Genomic DNA, 18525 nt, shown 5'->3' with positions numbered 1-18525 from the left:
GCATCAGAGCTTCGTGGGTAGGGAAAAAAATGAGAAAATAACTTAAACGTCTATCTCTCTGGGAATAAATACATTCTGATAAAATGGTTAAAAAGGGCAATGGAGGCCCAGGAAGAGTTCCTGGATATGGGAGTAAGAGAGCAAGGCAGGTGGTGTACTAGCGTGAGCCATGTGTAAAATAATGCCCACGTGTATGGGGGTCGGCAAATGACGAAAGGGCTGAATGGTGGTGGTGGCGGTCTCTGAGTGCTGAGACACGGAGGGATTTTTGGTTTCTTCTTTGGACGTTTCTGAAGGTGTAAATTTGTCTACAACAAGCATGCCTTGTCTCTGTCAACTTAAAAATAAGAAATTGCGGCCACAGCTCTGTTGTGTTTGCTGTTGCTGCTTTGCCTGCAGTGAAATCTACAATACAGAAGTACATGAGATAAAACAAATCTGTGGACACATTCACTCTGCCCAGTGTGGGACGCCAGCCCATTGCCCAAGACTCACGCGCACCAGGATGCAGAAGGAGGTCATTTGCAGACCCCTGGGTGAGTAAGATGGGACATTTGGTTCATCTCAGAGAAGAGAGTGTGCCTTCCTTCCTCTTTGCTCGGGGCTAGAGTCTCCTCCTTTCTTGCCTGTGCCTCTCTGCTGCGCCTTTGAACCCATTGGGCTCATCTGTAATGATCTGTAATCAAAGAGCTCACAAGGCAGCCTCTCCATCATTGGGGCTTTTGGGGGGAGTTGAAGAGCAGAAGGAATAGGAGTGTGGGCAGCCCAGGTGATACGGAGAGACAGTCCTGGCTGGGAAAGCCTGTCCTCCGGCATGCTCCTGTGCCATTATCTTGGACATCAATACTTAGAGTGAGACCGAAAGGGAGGCAGAACTCCCCTGTGACACAGAGAGGGTCTGGAATGGTGGGCTGGCCTGGAGGGCTGATGAGTTGGACTTGTTAACCCTTTGATGTCCTGTTTGGTTAGAATGACTTTGGGTCCAGTAACCATGGGTCCCTTGTATGTATACCTCTGCCCCATGGTCAAACCTCATATCCCGTTATCAGACATGTGCCTAGATTTTGTTGGGGGAAATCTGGCGCCTGCCCCTTTAAATGTTTAATCTCCTTCATCCATGGTGAGAAAAAGAGAGGGCAGGAAGTTGGTATTTAGGTGTGAGAGTGAGTGAGTGGTTGTGTGAAGGAGTGGGAGGGCGGGTGCATGCTGGGGGACCCCGAGATATTTTCTTTCTTGCCTGTTTTTTCCACCCTATTTCTTTTTCCTCCATGTCAACACCAAACAAGACAGGACTAAAATTAATGGGGAAAGCAGCAATTAGCAAATTAGGTTAGCGGCGTGTTGCCGAGTGGCACGGCTGCCAGGTGCGGGGTCTCTGGCAGGATATTTATTAGGGCCTGTCAGAGAAGTGACGTTTTGATAAATGGAGTTGGGTAATCAGCCCCTCTATGACAGCAAGCATTGTGAGGCCTCAGCATGCGCCCTACAGAAGCCAACCTTTGTTATGATTTTTAAAATTTTAACCTGCACAACAGTAATGCAACAGCAACATGCGCCGCCACGGAGAACAGCCTGGAACCCCAAGCCCCCTGTCCGGGGCAGGTCATGGGTCTTGGGCTTTCCCTTTGGAACGGGCACCTGGGAAACTTGGTCAAAGGTGACGGGTATGGGAGAGTCTTTCTGAGTTTTAGAAATGCCCTCGAGTTCAGATAAGAAAAATATGACTGGGTTTTAGAGAACAGGCAGCGTGAGAGTTTCCACTGGGCTCCTTTGCAAGGATGACCATTTGCTGAGGCGCCAGAGCGCTGGGAGCAGGGCTGGGGATCGGCTGCTCCTGGGAGCTGGGGAGGGTGGCTCTGCAGGGTCGTGGAAAGGCTCTGAGAATGTCTTCCCCAAGAATTCCTGCTGCAGGAATTCCTCCCTCTGGCAAATACACGCTATTTGGCTCTCTTCGACAACGACCAGCTTCCTGGAGGGAGGGTTCCATAACCAGCTGGAGGCTAGTGCGGCCAGCCAGTGCCAGGGTTTGCAGGGGAGGACCGGGTCCCTAGCCTGAACTGACTCACTGCCACGTCCATCCCCAGCAGGTCCCATCAAGGCCCTGGATCCACGTGAACAGAGCCGTTGCCTCTACTCCCTGGCCTTAAGCTAGCTGCCTTCCGTGCTGGGGTGATCTTACGTCCACCAAGTCCTAGCCTTCCTCAGCTGCCTGCTGAGCGCGGTTTCTCTGGTGTTGGGCATGTGGCGGTACTCCCTACTTACAGTTGACAGAGTGACCAATGCGAATGGAGTCTCAGGTGTTGGAGTCCTGCTCAGACCTCATTTGCTTGGCTGGGGCCCTGACTCCTGGCCCTGTCTTAATACTTCCCCATCCCACTGGCCCCTGTCTCTCTGTCCTCAGCCACTGTCTTATGTCCCACTCTGGATTGGACCCGTCTGGATGTGGATCAAGGCTGAGTGGAGCTAAATTTGCTGTATCTCTTTGGACATTGGATCCTGGACTGCTGACCTGCCCATCTGGGGCCAGGACCACAGCCAGGCGGTCAGCCCCCAGCCTGCCCCGTGCCAGCTTCCTCTTCCTCCCCACCTGCCTCCTGCTGAGTTTCTGGGAGCTGCAAGCTGGAGCCCGCCCCGGTTATGACTTGTGCGGGTGCCTGGGTCTGGGCTAACCTGTAGCAGGTGTGTCCCAAAGGCAGGTTCGGGTCTCACCTTTCCCTAACAACGCGGCTGTGAGTGAGAATGGCAGTGTGTGTGCTCCAAGGAGGGGGGTGAGCATGGTGACTGCTTGTTCCCGGTATTGGCCACCAGTGTTTCCCATCTTGCCCCCATATTGGCCCTGAGTCTCTGGACTTTTCTTGGGACTGGAACCAGAGGCTAATAATAGAGCCAGTCCCCTTCCCAGTCTGCCCTGGGACTCATGGAGCTCCATCTGGCTGAAGGAAAACAGAGCCACGCGTGACGGATTTCTGGGCTCTCACACCGCGGGGTGGTAGAGAAGCCTGACGCCCTCATCACCACCTTCAGTAGTCTGGATTTGGGGTGAAGGGTTGTGTAAGCCACATGCACACTCATTTGCTAGCACCTTCCTCACATTCTGCTAAACACAGTTCCTGTCACTGTTGGTTGGGGCTGGGACAGGGCAGGGCAGGTCCTTGAGCTGGACACAGGGCTCCGGCTATTCTCTGCACAGCGTGAAGGGACCGGAGAGGAATCCCTCTCACGATCCACGTTCCTATTTCTGTCCAAACAATCCTATATTTGACAAGAGGGTCCACAGGATTCCAAATGGTTTTTCCTGGTGCTGGGGCCCATGCTGATGCAAGGTGTCCTTTGAACCTAAGTGTGTGACACCGGAATGAGTCTAGTTGAAATCCTTCTAATGGTTTCTTCCCAACCTTCCAGTTTGTTGGGATCGTTTTGATTCTGTCAACCCAGTTACTTCTCAACCTCTGGAAGGGAAGTGTTCACCTTCTAAGTCCTCACCCAAGTTAGTTATAAAGTTACAGAGAACATGGCCAAGAACTGAGTCTGTGGCCCACCTCCAGACCCTCCTGTAATCTTGAGCACTCCCTAGGTGAGGTTCTGTCAGTAACAACTAACGAAATGATTTTCTGAAGGACTTTTATGTGCATTTTTCATCAGGCTGTCACGATATCCCTGTGATCGACTCAGTAGGTTTTATTTAGGGCCTCACTGTTAGAGACAAGAAAACAGACTAGGATTTGTCCCATTCCTCTGCTAATAAGCACTAGAACGTGAACAAACCCAGGCCTTTTTTGTTTGTTTGTTTTTTCAATCAGTCATACTAGTTCATTGGTTTTGTCTAAACTGAACTACTTACTAGTAACTCTTGGAAAGGCAGCACACAAACAGCTCACAGATCATAGGTGTGTAGCTTGATGAATTTTCACATGCTGAATATCCTTGCGTGACCAGCACCCAGACCAAGGACAAAACCCCCCACTGTCCCGAATTCCAGCAGCGTGGATTGGTTTTGCCCATTTTTTTTTTTTTAAGATTTTTTATTTATTTGACAGAGATAGAGACAGCCAGTGAGAGAGGGAACACAAGCAGGGGGAGTGGGAGAGGAAGAAGCAGCCTCCCAGAGGAGGAACCTGATGCGGGGCTCGATCCCATAACGCCGGGATCACGCCCTGAGCCGAAGGCAGACGCTTAACGACTGGGCCACCCAGGCGCCCCAGGTTTTGCCCATTTTTGTGAACTTTATATACAGGGAACCATACAGCATCAAACTCTTATTTCTGGCTTTGTTCACTCACATTATCTTTATTATTATTTGTTCTCTTTGCTGTGGGGTATCCCCTGGCGTGAGCACACTATAATGTGTGTAATCCATTCTTCTGTGGATGGGCATTTCTGGCAATAGTGAACAGTGCTGCTGTGAACGTTCTAGAACACACCTCGTGGTGAACCTGGTTCATTTTTTCTGTTGGGTATATACCTAGGACTGGAATTGTAGGGTCGTAGGAGTGTGTACTGCACCCAGGTATTTGACTTTAAAACCTGTCTTTTACCGGGGCACCTGGGTGGCTCAGTCGGTTAAGCATCTGACTCTTGATGTCAGCTCTTATCTTGATCTCAAGGTTGTGAGTCAGGCTCTGTGTTGGGCTCCACGTTGGGTGTGGAGCCCACTTAAAACAAAACAAAAAGAACCTCCTGTCTTTTATCATATTCTCCCCTTCCCTTATTTATTCTGTTAATGCTTCCAAGAAACATTGAAAGGGCAAGTTCTCCTGTCTTGCTTGACTTCAAGTAGTTGCGTGAAGGTAGAACCCAGCCGTGTGCCTTGTATGCCTCAGTTTAAGCCAAACCCTCCCGCAGCCCTCCTTCTGCCTGGCCTGTCCTTACCCTCCTCTCCTCCGCCTTCCCCCTCGGTGTCTCTGCTTCAGCCTCACCGGGCTGCGGCTCCTCCCACAGCCTGGCACACATGCCTTGGGCCTCGGCACACGTTTCTTCAGCCCCGGATACTCTCGCCCCAGCTATGTGTGTGGCTCCCTCCCCACCTCCTTCCGTCTTAGCCCTGAGGTCTCCTTCCCCAAGCACCCTACATGATGCTCTGTCTTGCCTCCTTGGCAGTCTGTCTCCTTTGCTTGCCTTGGTTTTTCTCCACGAGTTCATGGCCATTGCCTGCACCATACCCGTTGCCTAGCTGGGTGCTGACTCCCACCTTGTGCAGCCCCCATCCCCCAGGACACGGCTTCCACGTGTTTCATGCCAACCGCGTCCACAGTGTGAGCTTGGCGCCTGCCTGCGGTGGCCCCTCCGTAAGTATGTGTAGACTGAATCCCTGCTGATGTACAGATATTATCAGACCCACGTGTGGGTACCTTGTCAACAAGGAAGTTGGAGTGACGTCATCTGATGTTCTCTGGGGAAGGGCACGAGATCTTGGTAATCGCCTCATTCTTCGTAAATTCATTGCCCGCTGATCAGTTAATGAGACCTAGAATTTTTCTTGGGATCGAATCGACTGTTTCTTTTTCTGGGGAAGTCCAAACATTATTTATCTTCTGGCCTCTCACATCCTTCTTGGTGTCTCAGAGGCCCTTCATGTGACCCTGAGATGGTGCCAGCGAGACGCTGCTGGCCCCGCTCTGTCTGCGATGCACCTGTCCCTTGCAGGGCACTGTCCTGGGCCTTGAGGACACGAAGGCACAGAGGACACTCCCTCTGCTTTTGGAGCTTTCTCAGGAGTCAGTGTTGGGGAGAGACCTGCAACTGAAGTGACAGTGGCCCCGAGAAGCTGCATGTGGTGACAGCTGTGACCGGGGGGCAGTGAGTGTGGCAGGACGGCTATGGCAATGCGGGCAGGGGGGCTTGTGGACTCTGGTGGGGGGTTTTCTTGCCATGAATCATGCATTCAACAGATATTTATCAAGCTCCTTCTACGTGGTGGCTGCTTTGCCCATCACGGGGGCTGCTACCGTGATGTGGACAAATGCAGACCCTGTCTGTATGGAGCACTCAGCCTAGTGAGGGTGATAAACGAACAAGGAAGTAAATAAATTAAAAGAATATTTGCTTGTGATGAATGCTAAGAAGGAGAGAAACATGGTGCTGAGATTCCAGGTGTGCAGAGAAGAATTCTTATTTTTTTAAAAATTTTTTAAAATTTTTAATTAATTTATTCATTTTTTAATGTTATCATTGAGAGAACCTGATCCAGGTGTGCAGGGCTGGCTTTCTGCTATTCTTTGTTTTTTAAGTAGGCTCCATGACCAGTGTGGAGCCCAACGCAGGGTTTGAACTCACAACCGTGAGATTGAGGCCTGAGCTGAGATCAAGAGTCAGACACTTAACCGACTGAGCCACCCTGGCGCCCTGAGAAGAATTCTTTAGATGGGGGGTGTCAGTGAAAGCCTCTCCGGGGACCTCCAAAGAGCTGGCCGTGGAGGATGAGGAAGGTCATTCCAGGCCATGGCAGAAGCCCAATGGTGGGAAGGGCTTGGCATGTTACAGTAATCGAGAGACTAATGTATTGAGTGCGAAAGGGGGAAGGTGGCACCCCATGAGGCGGGTGGGGCAGGAGGGCTCCCACCATAGGGGGGCCTTGTAGCGGATGAGAGGGCATCGGGGTTTCTTTTAAGGCAGTGAGAGGCGTTTTGGAGGAAAAGCATGGTGTTATTTTCATTTTGCAAAGCTCCCCGTGGCTATAACATGAAAGACAGACTGCTGGGGGCAAGAGGGAAAGCGGGCAGATGGGAGGGGAGGCCGCTACAGGTGTTCTGGAAGAAAGGACGGTGGCCTGGGCTGTGGGGCAGGGCGGGGGAGCTGGAGAGAAGTGGTGGGGTGTCCGGTGTGTTTGGGAGTTTGCGTCAACAGGACTCACCGGTGGATTGGACGAGGGGATGAGGCTGGGGAGGAAGCAGAGATGGTTCTGGTCGTCAGTGTGAGCATCTGCATGGATGGTGGTGCCTTTTACGGAGGAACTGTGATGCTCTTAGCAGTGAGTGAGGAGTTGTCGTCCCATCACCGGAGTCCCCAGGAGCAATCCAGGTGCCTTTCTTTTGCCGTCACGAAGCCCCCGGAGCCCTCCGGACGGGTCCCATGCTGGCTGGGCCTCTATCGTTCCCAGGCTTTGCCCAGGTGGTGCAAACGAATCATTTCAGAAATGAATCAAGCATCCCTGCTTTCAAGAAGCTCACCGTCTAACTCAGCTTTGTGACCAAACCTGATCCATTGGTCATGGCTGGTGCTCTGTGTGGAGAAGAAACTTGGGTCTGGCCTTGATGGGAGAGAGTGTTATATTCAATCAGCGATGTCTGCCACGGGCAGGGGATGTGAGAAGTGGCGTCACTGTGCCTGCTTAGCCTACGTTCCAGGGTGAACCCCCACACTCCCCATACGTGCACATGGCTCTCGGAATCAGCGTCTCCTTGGAGCAGGTTTCCCTGATGCATGGCTGATAAATGTTTTTTCTGTAAAGGAAGAACACAGGGACTCTGGAGTCAGCAAATGCTGGCCTGCAGGCGCGTGCTCTGGTCACCGCTTATATACCGTGTAGCCTTGGGCAGTTTTTTTTAATTACCTCTCTTGGTCTTGGTTTCTTCATCTGAAAAATGGGAATAATGCAACCCCTGGCTCACAGAATCCTGAGGATTACTTGGGGTTGTTTCTGGCACCCAGTAGGCCCTCAAAAAATGTAGGTTGCAAACTACAGTAGAAACCCCGAAGCTGCATGTGGAGCTGTAGACCAGAGGGAGAGTTTTATCCCAACCCCAGCAGAGCCTGGGCCGGCACATCATCTCGCTACACCTGTCCATACCCGCGTGAGCAAGACAGCTTTGAGCTTCCCACAGCTGAAGGGGCTTTTAGGAACACTGGTTTGGGTTGTGTGTGGTGGGGAGGGGGTTGACCTTGGGCAGGCTACAGGGGGATCTGGGCTATTCCCATGTTATCAGTGGTACAGGGCCATGAGGAAGGGCCGGATGATTGTGTCCCTGGAAGCTGTGGGATTTGGACCAGAGGATGCATCTTTCAGTCTCCTGCTCTGACAGGTGTCCCAAATCATAATAGAAACCAGGACTGAGGCCCCATGGTTTGGATTCACAATTTTACATTTTCCCCCAGTTACTATCATCACCAGCACTGTCACCACCATAGCAACAAGATACAACAACAGCAGCCTGCCCTGAAGGAAGCTCTGTAACGTTCCCCTCATTACAAATCACCAATGGCTAGGACAGTGCCTGGCATAGCTATCTACTATTTCTAGATAATTATTATTACCACTATCAAAAATAGTAGCATCTAACATTGAAAACATGTTTATGTTCACGTCTCATTGAATTCTCACAGCAGCCTTGTGCTTTATGGCAAGAAGTTGGCAAACTATAGCGCATACGCCAAATCCAGCCTATGGCTAACAATGGTTTTGACATTTGTCAAGGGTTGTAAACAAAACAAAACAAAGAAGAATATAAGAGGCCATCTGTCCCACAAGGCGTTGAATATTTACTCTTTGGCTCTTTGCCAAACTCTGATACAGAGTATTTGTTAGGATGGGCTAGGTTATGCCGCAGTGACAAGCAGCTCGCAACCTCAACAGCTTAGCCTAATGAAGGTTTGTCTCTTGCTAACTTACCGTCAGCTGTGGGTCTGTGCCACCCTCCAGGGCATCTGTCTGCCAGGTGATCAGGCTATTCTGATCCTGCAGCTCTAATATTCTAACATGAGGTCGTGGCAGAAGAGGGAGGCGGGGAAGCTCATGGGGGCCTCTCATTGCTTCACTCACGTGGCTCTTGCTACTTATATGTATATTTCATTAATGGGAACTTGTTATTCATTAACAAGGAACATGGCTCTGCCCTACCTATGTGGGGCAGAGAACTATAAGGAAGCACCTAGAATGACCTAGAACGAGGTGAAGAAATTGAGCTTCAGAGAGGTGAATCTCTTGTTGGAGGTTATGCAACAAGGAAAAGGCAGAAAACAAAGACACAGGCCAGGCAAGTGTGATTTCCAAAACCCGTGATCTTATCTATTCTCTTCTCCTTCCTTTATGTTCTCCTTGTCCTGGCTGCAAACTCCATTAAACAACTCCCTGCTTTGAAGTGGCTCAGACAGAGTGTGCCCAGGGTTGCTGGCACATCTCCCAGAGAAGTCCTTTTAACTCTGCACCCCCCTCCCCTCAGCCTCTGTCCTCCTGGCTCTAGCCCCAATGGGGGTGGAAGGTGCCACAGCCTGAGTAACTCATGGCTCCATTGGCTCCCTGCAGTGATGAATGACACCCATCCATCGTGGGCCCTGCTGACGGCTGAGCTCATCCATCATGGCCCGGCGTTCCCAGGTGATGTATTAGTGCCTGGAGAATGGATTGCTCAATAGCCGGTCTGGTTGGGAAGGAAACCGAGCCAAAGAGTGGATTCAATCTAATTACCTGCTCACCCTGGCCGGGCTGAGAGGTACTTTGGCAGCCCCTCTTGGGCTCCCTGCAGAAATATGACTTGCAGTTCTTGAGCCACTAGGTCATTCCCAACTCATTGCTGATGAACAGGGCATGATTTTGAAGGGAAAAAAAAGTTCAAGGAGGAGCTATGAGCAGAGTTGCTTCATGTTGGAGATCCAGGCAGGATAGGTGAGTCTTCTGGGGATGAGTGAGGTATGGGCCAAATGATATTGGGGTGAGGAATCACTGAGATGGCTTAGAGGTGCTGGGTCAGTAGAAGAGTCAATGGTCAAGGCTGTGAGCTCGGCGGTCATGTAGACTTGGGTTTGCACTCTATTTCTGTCACCTGCTATGTGATCTCAAGCAAATCATTTAACCTCTCTGAACCTCAGTTTCATTTTCTATAAAATGAGACTGTGGTTGTGAGGATTCAATGCGAACCACTCTCTCCCTCTCTCTCGCTCTCTCTTTTTCAAAGGCCAAGCATAGTAAGCCTGGTACACAGTAAGTGATGATGATGGCGGTGATAATAATATTGATAATTATAATTAAAAACTCTAAAATTGTTCTCCCTCCTTTTTGTCACTTAGAGGTTGCACTGTTGCCAGGGATGCACTGGTGGAGAATGATGGCTGCAGATTACTTGTTACTCCCCCCACCAAGAGGTGAAATGACTAGCTTCATGACTCCTTCAACCAGTACAATGTGGAGTTCCGGGCCTAGCTAGCCTTTAAAAGAACTGGATCCTTCCACTTCTTTTTTCTCGGAACACTCGCACTGGGGAAGACCAGCGGCTCTGCAAGGAGCCTCATTCCCCTGAGACTGCCATGCTGTGGGAAAGCCCAAGCTATCCACCTGGGGAGGCCCTGTGGAGAGAGAGATGTCCAGACAGCCCCCATCTCTTCCGGCCATCCCAGCTGTGGTGCCAGATGTGTGGGTGGAGAAGTCATCTGGGAGGTCCGGCCCCATTGAGCCTTCAGATGACAGTACCAGCCACCATAGAACTGCAAGAGCATGAGGGCCCCCCAGTGAGAACTGCCAGTCATCCCACGGCAACATGAGACTGGTGCATTGTTACTTCAAGCTCCTGGGTTTGGGGTGGTTTGTTACGCAGCATCAGGTGGCTGGCACATTGGGGAAGGTAACATTGTCTGTAGACTATGAGCCTTAAGGACAGGATAGGGCTGCAGGTGCCACACCCCTAGGAGGGGGCAGCCTACCCGAGGACACAACCGAGAAGTGAGCAAGATCAAGAGACTGAGAGAGAAAGACAGGGTTCTGGCTGCAGCCTCCCTTGAAATCCGCTGTGTTTCAAACCAATTCTGTGTCTTAGATGTCTCAGTTGTATGAGCCAATATGTTCCTTTTTTTCCCCCCTTAAGCTATTTTGAATTGGGTTTTTGTTACTCACAATCGCAGAAGTTTGGCTGAAAACACTCATAATCCGCAGGTGATAACCTCATGACTCCCATGCCACCTGTTCCTACGTTCTGTGGCCATGATAGGCATGTTAGTAAAACCCAGCACTCTTCCTCACCAAGCCTAAGTTGGCTTCAGAATCCTCAACGCAGAATTCCAGGCAGTGAATCAGATAAAATCAGATGAAATTAGACGAGGAGGCACCTGCTGTCCTCAAAGGATCATTGGATGACTTGGGTTTGTGCCTTTCCTGACCCCATGGCTGCAGGCCTGACACCTGCTTAGCTTTGTCAGATCTGTTCTTATCAGCAAGTCTTTCTCTGGGAACCAGGGCCCAGGCCTTTCACACCCATCTGCTGCCTGGATCTATCTCCAAATTAACTGAAGTCTTAGGATTTTGACTCTGCTGCCTACTTGATGGACCCAAAGTCACCTCTGTCCTCATGATCCCACCCAGGACCTCCATTCCCCAGATGGCTGTAGACACAGCCTTGCTGTGTGTCTCTCTGCACTGGGGACCCCCCCCCCCCCCCCCGCACACCTGCTAATGCCAATGGGATAATCCTAGCCTGGGCCTGTTTGTTCATGTTTTCTGCCCTTTCCCCAGACTAGGTCAATGAATTTCTAACAACAGCCACCACCACCATCACGCAGCTTGGGTTGTCCCCTCCAGATGTTCCATTGAAGCCTGACGTAGTCCCCTTTCTATCTATTCTGCTCACTTCAGCCAGGATGGTCTTTCAAAATGTATATGAGACTATATTACTGTCTGCTCATAACTCTGCACTGGCCTGCCATTGCACTTAGCTGAAATTCCAGAAATGCCCGCTTGCAATGGCTTTCATGGCTCTGCCTGGCTGGTATCTGTCAGCATCTCCAGCCCCTGGCTGAACAACCACCTCCTGACCATTTGCACTGAAACCACCTGAGCCTCTCCCACTTGCTGGAATGGCAGATGCTTTCTCCTGCCACAGTGCCTTTGCACGTGATGTTCCCATTGCCCTTTGCCCTTCATGTCCTTAATTCCTGCTCATCCGTCAGGTATCATCTCAGCTGCCACTTTCATGTGGACGTCCTTATTAATCTAGATTATGTTAACTCCCTCTTTATGGAAGAGCCAACTCTAACGACAGAGCTGAGAGCATACGGCTGTGCTGAGAACTGTTGAAGGTCCTTTATACATATTATTTCATTTCCTCTGCACATCAACCCTGTGAGGTTGGTGTTCTTCTCTGTTTTACAGATGAGGAGCCTGAGGCATGTGTTACATCCCCAGGTACGTCTGCTTCGTACCACTTCACAGAGCTGGATTTTGTATTTATTTGTGCTTTTTCAAGAGAGTGTTGCTCCCCCCCCCGCCCCTGATGTGAGACCCCAACAAGCAGGGACAGCATCTGTCTTTGCTCATTGCCTTCTCCTTAGTGCCTAGCATGGGGCCTGGCACAATTACAGATTTCTATGGACCCCTCTGGCTGCTCTGAGCCCCCCGGGACTTCTCTGTCATTGTCACTGGCCCCTAGCCCCCAGTGGCAGTCCCTGTTTGTGCAAAGATTTATGATGGCCAGGAGCACCTAAGGCAGAGAGCGGGGGCGCCACTGTCTGACTTTGAGGCAACCTCTCAGTGGTGAGCGGCAGGCCCTGCGGAAGGACTTGGGCAGCGGGGAAAGTGGGTGTTCAGGATTACGGACCAGCTGAGCGCATGGAGCAGGGGTGGGCAGTGTGGAGGACAGCTGCTGGGGTGAAACCAGGGCCGCGGAGGCCAAGCCCTGAGACCGATTGCCCGGATGGTTGGAAGAGAGCTCTAATAGCAGCCTTGGTGGTGACAGTGATTGAACTCACTGCCATGGCGTCTGCAGCCTGGGTCAGGCCGTGAGGGGGCATAAGGAGCATGTGGTGTGTGTGCTCTGTGTGTGTGTGTGTGTGTGTGTGTGCTCGTGCACACGTGCGCATGTGTGGTTTTATGCCCATGGTGAGATAGCTGTGACTTTATGTGGTTGTGTGTGCATTCGTTTGAGCCAAAGGAAGTTGCTGACAGAATGGCAGCTTCGTGGGGCTCAGGAGAACGCAGGTGCGTGTGGACGGCTATGGATCTGGTTAAGGGGTTGCATAGACACGGACACAGCGAGTTCATGCTGCACATACAAGGCTAGTACTGTGAGGGCAGGTGAGTGTGACCTGTCCAGAGGTGACCGTGTGCGTGCATGCGCATGTACGTGTCATGGCCACGAGAGCTGGATTAATGTGTCAGGACTTGTCTGCTACTCCTAGATAATGACACATGCCGTATAATAACTGGGCGGGGGGACATACATCCTCCAATAAGTGAGTGGCCCAGGGGCCAGCTGTGTCCTACATAATACACTGGACATCCTCTCTCACTGTCCCTCTCTCCCAGAGAGGCAGAAGACAGCCCCAGGGCTACTCCAGGCACCATTCTTGACCAGACCTTGGACACTAAACTCTGACCCATCTCATAGAGCCCTCATACCTACCACTGTAGGGACATTTCATCCCTCCTGTAGAGAGAACCCCAAACATTCAATAGGATTTGCTTCTGGAAGATGAGGAGGAAACAGGCTTGCAGAAGTGAAGTAACCATGGAATGGCATAAAGAGGCACAGATCAAATGGATAGGGTACAATCTGTAGGATCAAATCCTAGTCTAGCCCTTACTGGCTGTGTAGCTTCGGAAAAATCACTTACACTGATTTCCCATGTAAATTTTACCCAGCACAATGCCTGACACAGAGCTAGGTTGAAATAAGAACTTCTTAGTCAAAAAACATTTATGAGTGTCTACTGCAGGAGTTATTTTTGTGACTCACCAATATTTCTGGTTCTCAGCTTCCTGGACAGATGGCAGGCTTATATGTCCCTATCCTCTTTGAATTCAGATGCCGCCATATGACTTGTGTTGGCCAATGCAGTGAGAGCCAAGTGGCGGCAGGGGCGGGGGGGGGGTTGCATTCCTGGGTGGGAGGCTTAGAAGCTAGTGCGTCAAGCGCCATGTTTGTTTTTGACTGGCTTTGGCAAAGTGAAGTTCTGGAGATGGAGTGTCCCTCAGGCTGAAGATCCTAGGAAGCAGAGGCCCAGTGACCTATGATAGACGTGTTGTATAGCAAGAACTAAAACTTTATTGTTTGGACCCAGAGATTTTGGGGTTGTATATTACCTGGTTAATCCCACTTGACCCATTTAATACACACCAAGACCCTCTACCAGTTTTGTCTTTTAGTCTATCTGTGAGGTAAAGACTTACCCTGATTTCACAAATGACAAAACAGGCTTGAGGTCTGTGAGTTTTATCTTCAGTCAGTAAACAGGATCAGCCTTTTCATGCAGAAAAGTGACATTTGAGACCTTTGGTATAAGACGGATGTGGGGGTACAAGAATGGTGACCCAGTCTCAGAAACTTTTCTGGAGAGCGATGGGGTATGGGCCAAGGGAGAGAGCACGGACTCTCCCACATGGAGAAGAATCTGATTCAGATAATGAAGAAAGTTTCTGATCTGATTCAGGTAATGAAGGAAGCCCCGAGGTAGATGAGGGATGATAGAGATTTCTACTTGCCCATCCCCTGTGGGAAATTCACTCAATAAAGTCCACAACACAGAATAACTTACTTTCATTTTTTTAAATTTCACAAGTTATAGATAATCATTGTGTAAAACTTACAGAATTCAGAGAAATGGAAGATTAAAGAATAAGAGTCTGAATGTTATGTAGCTGGAATCACACCATATGTAGCTGCTTTCAGGCTGGCTTCTTTTACTCGGGAATATGCCTTTAAGTTTCCTCCACGTCTTTTCATGGCTTGACGGCTCATTTCTTTTTAGCGCTGAGGAACATTCCATTGCCTGATGCACCATATTTTATTTATCCACCTACTGAAGGACACCTTGGTTGCTTCCAAGTTTTGGCAATTCAAAAAAAGCTGCTACAAGTAAAACTGCATGCAAAAACATGTAAGTTTCTTTGTGGACCTATGTTTCCGAATCTCTTGCGTAAATACTGAGAAACGCAATTGCTGGATTACATGGTAAGAGAGTGCGCAGTTTGGTAAGAAACCACCAAGCTGTTTTCCAGAGTGGCTGTGCCATTTTGCCTTCCTGCCCATGACTGAGAGTTCTCGTTGCTCCAAATGCTGGTGTGGGTGTTCTGGTTTCGGCCGTTCTAATAGGTGTGTAATTGATATCGTACGACATACGATGTGGAGCGTGTTTTCATATAATTAGTTTTCACCTGCATATCTTCTTTGGGGAGGTGTTTCTTAATGTCTTTGGCCCATTTTTAAGTCAGGATTTTTGTTTTCTTATCGTTAAGATTTCAGAGCTCTTCGTGTATTTTGGATAACAGTCCTTTATCAGATATATGTCTTGCAAATGTTTTCCTCCCAGTCTGTGGCTTTTCTTCTCATTCTCTTAACATTGTCTTTTGCAGAACTGAAGTTTTAAATTTTAATGAAGTCCAGCTTGTCATGGATTTCTTTCATGGATTGTGCCTTTGGTGTTGTACCCAAAGTCTTCCCCACCCCCAAGGTCATCCAGATTTTCTCTTATGTTGCCTTCCAGGAGCTTATAGTTTTGATTTCAACTAAATGATTCTAACTATATGACCTTCTGGGAAAAGCAAGACTAAGGAGACAGTAAAAAGATGAGCAGTTCCCAGGGGTTGGGGGTGGGGAGGGGTGAGTAGGGAGAGGGCAGAGGCTATTTTAGGGCAGTAAAAATACTCTGTGTGCTCTTATAATGATGGATGCATGTCATTTTAGTTTGTCCAAACCCGTAGAAAGCACAGCACCAAGAGTGAGCTGTAGTATAAGCTATGAACTCCTGGTGATTGTGATGGGTCAATACAGGAACATCAGTGGTAACCCAAGTACCGTTCTAGTGGGGGGGAGTGTCGTTAAGGGGGGAGGGGGCATATGTGGGGACGAGGGATATATGTGAAATCTCTGTACCTTTCTTTCAATTTCACTGTGCACCTAAAACTGCCCTAAAAAATGTGTACGAAAAATTTAAAATCATTTAATATTCTGCTCCCTAAAGATAACCACCATTATTATTCAGCCTTTTGGACTTTCTCCATATATACTTTAAAATTGGTGGTTTGGGGCACCTGGGTGGCTCAGTAGGTTAAGCATCTGACTCTTGGTTTCGTCTCAACTTATGATCTCAGGGTTGTGAGATCGAGCCCCACATGGTCTCTGCTCTCAGCGGGGAGTCTGCTTGAGATTCTCTCTGTCCCTCTGCCCCTCCCCCTGATTATGCACTCTCTCTCTCAAAAATAAATAAATCTTAAAAAAATGGTGGTTTATGTGTATGTATCTATTGTTTTATAATTTTTTTTATCCCAGTTAGCACATCGTGAACATTCTTCTGTTTTAAGTAAATATAGGGCCACATCGTTATTTTAAATGGTTGCATAGTATTCCATCATCAGCCACCTCTACTTGTTTATTAGTATTTATTAATAGTAACAGGAAGCCCAATATTTCTGGGTCTTCAGGCTGTTTGCAAGCTCTCGCTATTGGAAACAATGTTGTGCTGAAACATCCTGCAAGATACATCTTCTGGCACTTACCTAATTATTTCCTTAGAATAAATTCTTTGAAGTGGGATTGCTTGCTCAAAAGAAATGTACTTTTCAAGGGCTTTTGTTACATATTGCCAAATTGCCTTCCAGAACCATGGTATTAATTTACAGTCCTAGCAGTAATGCATAGGAATGCCCTTTTCTTGACTTCCATGTCAATACCAGGTATTGTCAATCTCTTAAATCTTTGCTAATTCTAGCAGTGAAAAATTGCACTTCCTTGTTCCAATGTACGTTTCTTTGATTCTTAGTGAGTTTGGACTTTTTTTTTTCTTTAAAGGTGCATTGTTAGAATATCTTCATGGTGACCCTGCTGAAGTCTCCAGAATGCGGAGGGCAGGATTTGTTCATTCATTCATTAGACACGTGTATTTGCACCTAGTAAGTGCCTGGTGTAGTTTTAGGTGCTGAAGTTACAGTCGGGAACAGGACAGACACAGTCCCTGTTTGGAGCCCATACACAGCAGTGTGCGTGTGTTTGGCGGAGGGCTGTAGCTAGGTGCAGGACACTTGGATTTTAACCCGAGGGACGTCAGTTGCCAGAAGCAGCAGTGAAAAGAAGGACAGGAATCAGTGACTCAGTTATAGTCCTTGCTGTGCTCAGCTGTATCGGAGCCTGAAACAAAGAGAAAAACCACTACTACGAATCCTGTCTTTATTCAAATTTCGATATTTTGTTAATCATGAGTTTTTGCATTAGTGATGATTTTTTTCCACGTGTTGCAGTATGATGTTATTTATCTTGATTGCTGAGTTTTCTTGGTTTATCTTTAGATTTTGCTCCTGAGATGAGTGCCTCATTCATCTTGCCCTAATCCTGATGTATTCCTAATTTCTAAATTTTAAGTGCACACACAGGTGAGATCCTGCAACCTCAACTCAGGGGTCTCCTGATTTATGAATGGATGCCATTCTGACTACGCAACCGGAAAGATTTCAGGCCAGTGTAATAACCATTATTTTGAGGGATTGCTGCGTGCCAGCCCCCGTGTCAGGCGCTGGGGACATAGAGTCAAAGCACTCAGTCACTGTTCCGGAGGTGAGATTCAGAAGCCCAAGGAAATAATATGCCCTGTAATTGTCCATCAACCACCCCTGTCCTTAGAAGACCATGGCGGCTCGTTATGCCACATGTTCCCATCCTGGCCACCACCTTTGGTGGATCGATTAACATATTCTTAAAGGTCGTGGACAACTAAATATTAATAATGTTCATCTAAGCATAATTACACTAAGTACAAGCTATTTATATGCCAGGCATGACACTAGGCACTTGTAACAGGTCCAGCAAGGAAAACAGAAATCACTCTAAATATTTAAAACAGAGGGAATTTAGTTAGGGAGTAGGTCACACAGGTGATGGGAAGTTGAGAAGCCAAGCAGGCAATGGTGAGGCAACCCCAAATTTGTGCAATAGAGGGAAGCTACTACAATCTCTCTCTATGGGGCTGGAGAGACAAAGGAAGGAGATGGGGTTATCAGAATCCAGGGGAGAAGTTGGGACCTTCAATGGTCTGTGCTACAGGAGCTGGAAACATGGAGGAAATTCAGCTTTTGCTGGAGATGTGTTGCCTAAGGAAGGAGGAAGTTGGTGATGGAAAAATACTGAGATTTTGCCTTCGCCTACCTTATAATACCTCACCTGTGCCTCCCATTGTCCCACCTCTGCCTGAAACCAGCTGACCTTAGAGCTGGATCAGAGGTCAGGTCTCTTTATGTTAGAGAGAAAATCAGGGGAAGAGGGAGGAACCCATTTGATAGAAATAAGTCAAAGAACAGACTCCTGCTGCACATAAAATTCTCATTACCACCCTGAAGTTAAGATTTGATTCCATTTTATTTTATTATTTATTTATTTAATTTTTAAAAAAGATTTTACTTATTTATTTGACAGAGAGAGAGCAGCAGAGGCAGAGGGAGAAGCAGACTCCCCGCTGAGCAGGGAGCCTGATGTGGGACTTGATCCCAGGACCCTGGGATCATGACCTGAGCCAAAGGCAGATGCTTAACTGACTGAGCCACCCAGGAGCCCTTGATTCCATTTTAAACATGAGGCATCAGAAACCCAGAGGAGCTAAGAGATTTACTACAAGGACATACAA

This window comes from Ursus arctos, unplaced genomic scaffold, assembly GCF_023065955.2.
Source record: "Ursus arctos isolate Adak ecotype North America unplaced genomic scaffold, UrsArc2.0 scaffold_16, whole genome shotgun sequence".
NCBI classification, from domain to species: domain Eukaryota; kingdom Metazoa; phylum Chordata; class Mammalia; order Carnivora; family Ursidae; genus Ursus; species Ursus arctos.
This window is presented reverse-complemented; position numbering follows the sequence as displayed.